General features: G+C 36.4%; 1 pseudogene; it reads left to right on the top strand.

Moving 5' to 3' along the window:
* The first annotated feature begins 358 nt into the window (after window positions 1–358).
* On the top strand, window positions 359–1,923 carry LOC131045151 (low affinity inorganic phosphate transporter 1-like; annotated as a pseudogene).
* Window positions 1,924–3,231: the final 1,308 nt, after the last annotated feature.

Genomic DNA, 3,231 nt, shown 5'->3' with positions numbered 1-3,231 from the left:
TCTTAGAGGAATTTTCTGCAAACAGTTCAGGTGCCTTGTCTATGCTTCCACATTCTGCATACATGTCTAGCAGGCAGGGGGTCCACACCAGCCACCTAAACCATCAGCAAGGCCAGCCAGTTTCCTCGAGGCTGGGCAATTATTCGATATATCTTTGGGAGTAAAGAAAATTCCAACAAATATTGCGATTTTATACGATAACTTTCAGTATACGCAGAATATTTTAGCAAAAATAATGCATTTTAAAAATCAAGCTAACGAATCTCCGTTGATAGGATAATCATAAACTCAAACGATCTGAACCCTTTTAAATACATCAGTCCTCAAATTCATTACCCATTAGGAGGAAGATCTCAAAATGGGATTCAATGTGCTTTCTGGACTGGACAAGGCTCAAACGCAGTTGTATCATTTCCAAGCAATACTGATTGTAGGAATGGGATTTTCACGGACGCATACGACATATTTTGCATTCCTCCGGTTTCCAATCTATTGGGAAGACTCTACTACGACGGTTCATTGTTACCACCTATTGTAAACTGTGCAGTAAACGGAGTTGCTTTGTGCGGAGCATTTGCCGGCCAGCTTTTCTTTGGCTGGCTTGGAGACAGAATGGGCCGAAAGAAGGTCTTCAGAATTACTCTCACCTTAATGGTCGCGAGTTCGATCTTGTCGGGCTTCTCCCTTGGGAGGTCCCGCAAGTCTGTGCTTACTTGCTTATGTTTTTTCAGGTTCTGGCTTGGATTTGGCATTGGCGGGGACTATCCACTCTCTGCAACAATCATGGCCGAATACTCAAATACCAAGACCAGAGGATCTTTCATTGCCTCCGTCTACGCCATGCAGGGCTTCGGAATTCTCGCCGCATCCGCTGTGGCTATAAGTGTCTCTGCTTCCTTTCGATCAGAATTTCCTGATACAACTCGGGAGCAGCAGGACATGGTGTGGAGGATTATATTGATGTTCGGGGGGGTTCCCGCGGGGATAACATACTACTGGCGAATGAGAATGCCCGAGACTGCCCGCTACACGGCGCTGGTGACCAGAAACTCCAAGCAAGCCACATCTGATATGTCCAGAGTTCTTGTTCTCGATATTGAAGAAGATGATGGGGATATCTTTGAGATCCGAGAACAGCCCTTCGGATTGTTTTCCATGGCTTTTCTCAGACTTCACGGTCTCCATTTGCTAGGCACCGCATTCACTTTGTTTGTCGTGGATATTGCCTTCTACAGCCTCAATCTCTTTCAGAAGAATATATATAATTTGGTGGGTTGGTTGAATGAATATATAAATTATGATAGCCCCGTGGATGAAGTTTATGATATAGCAAGAGCACGGGCGATGATTGTCTTGTTTTCAATGATTCCTGGGTACTTTTTCGCCATATTGCTTGTAGATCGAATTGGGAGGTTTAAGATTCAGCTCGTTGGGTTTTTCTTCATGTCAGTTTTCTTATTCGCCCTGGGCATTCCTTTCAACGGTTATTGGCTTCACGCAAAGAATCCATATGGGTTCTTAGCAGTTTAATCTCTCATTTTCTTCTTCGCGAACTTTGGGCCCAACACAACTACTTTCATCGTGCCAGCGGAGTTATTTCCTGCTCGGCTCCGGTCGACTTGCCATGGTATTTCTGCAGCGGCTGGAAAGGCAGGCGCGTTAATTGGAGTGTTTGGCTTCATATACGCTTCCCAATCCACTCGCAACGACGCTCCTCCTAGTAGTGACGGTTATCCCACAGGAATTGGAATTAGTAGAGCACTTATTCTTCTTGGAGTAGCAGCTTGCTTGGGCTTCTTGTTCACATTTCTAATACCAGAAACGAAGGACCGTTCACTGGAAAAGAATGAGGTAGAACTCGCTCTTCCTTTATCTGAGAGAGGATTTAATAACACAGAACAAAACATATCACACAATGTTTAAGCTGGACCATTTTGGTTTAGACAGCCGTTTTAATTCGTTCAGACGTTCCTTTTAATAGGGGATCTAGTAAAGAAGTAAATGTGATTTTAGATGAGTAATTTAAATAGTCAAATTTTAAATAGTCAAATTTAAAATGTGTTGTTTAAATTTGAATGATTTGCCTATTCAGCAATCAAAATGTACTTTTCATTTTATTTATTAATTAAAAATAAAAAACTAATGCTGTTTGAATCTGTATGAGAGGTTTTCTTTCGAACCTCTGTCCAAAATATTGAACTTTTATATATTTTGATGAATATATAATAGAAAGTGAATTATATTAATTTTCAAAAAATAGATCGAAAATAGTCTTTTTGTTCTCAAAATCTTGTATATTTATTTTATTAAAAAAATTATTTAATAATAATCTAAATTTGTAGATGTTCTATTTTCACCCAGAGCATATAATTCTTATTAAATTTAAATTTTGTTTAAAATAATTTAAATAAAGTGATATAATTTTGTTCACATATGTTCAAGAATTGAACATATATTTATTATTTTATTTCATTAAGTCACTTCTTGTTTAAAATAATTGTCATTTAACTTTTTTAATAATTTTATGTTTTTTATTTTTATAAAAAATTTGCAGTCATATAAATTTGTTAATATTTTTTATATGATCAGGAAGAGTGTTATAATATATTAAGTTTAGAAGAATTAATATAAAATATTATGTAGATGTTCACTATTTGTTATGAGGTATAATGGCTTAAAATGTACACAATTTTTAAAATTATTTCTTGAAAAATATTCGAAATTTGTTATGAGATATAATGGCTTAAATTGTTAACAACATTTTAAAGTGAAAACTCAACTTTCATAGACATATCAAATTCTTTATGCATTTCTTCTACAAACTTCTTGCATACATCATCATATCCTCCAAATATGATATCATCAATATATTCAATGACAATCAACAATTTATCACCTTCAACCTCAAAATAAAGATTGTTATCATTAGTACCTTTTTCTGAAATTCTATTGCCACAAATACTTATCTAGCCTTGCATGCCAACCTCTAATATCTTGCTTGAGTCCATAAAGTTCCTTCATGAGTCTGTAGACCATATTCGGATCTTCTAACAGATTGAACCCATCTGGTTGTTCAATGTATAATTCTTCTTCAAGTTCTTTATTCAAGAATGTTGACTTGACATCCATCTGATATACCTTGAAATTCTTATATGTAGCAAATGCAAGAAACATCCTAATAGCTTCCACCCTAGCTATCAAAGAGAATGAGTCATCAAAATTCATGCCTTC

The sequence above is a fragment of the Cryptomeria japonica genome, chromosome 8 (genome assembly GCF_030272615.1).
Source record: "Cryptomeria japonica chromosome 8, Sugi_1.0, whole genome shotgun sequence".
Taxonomy (NCBI): Eukaryota; Viridiplantae; Streptophyta; class Pinopsida; order Cupressales; family Cupressaceae; genus Cryptomeria; species Cryptomeria japonica.
The sequence above is the reverse complement of the archived record's forward strand: the minus strand, read 5'-3'. Positions and strand labels throughout refer to the sequence as shown.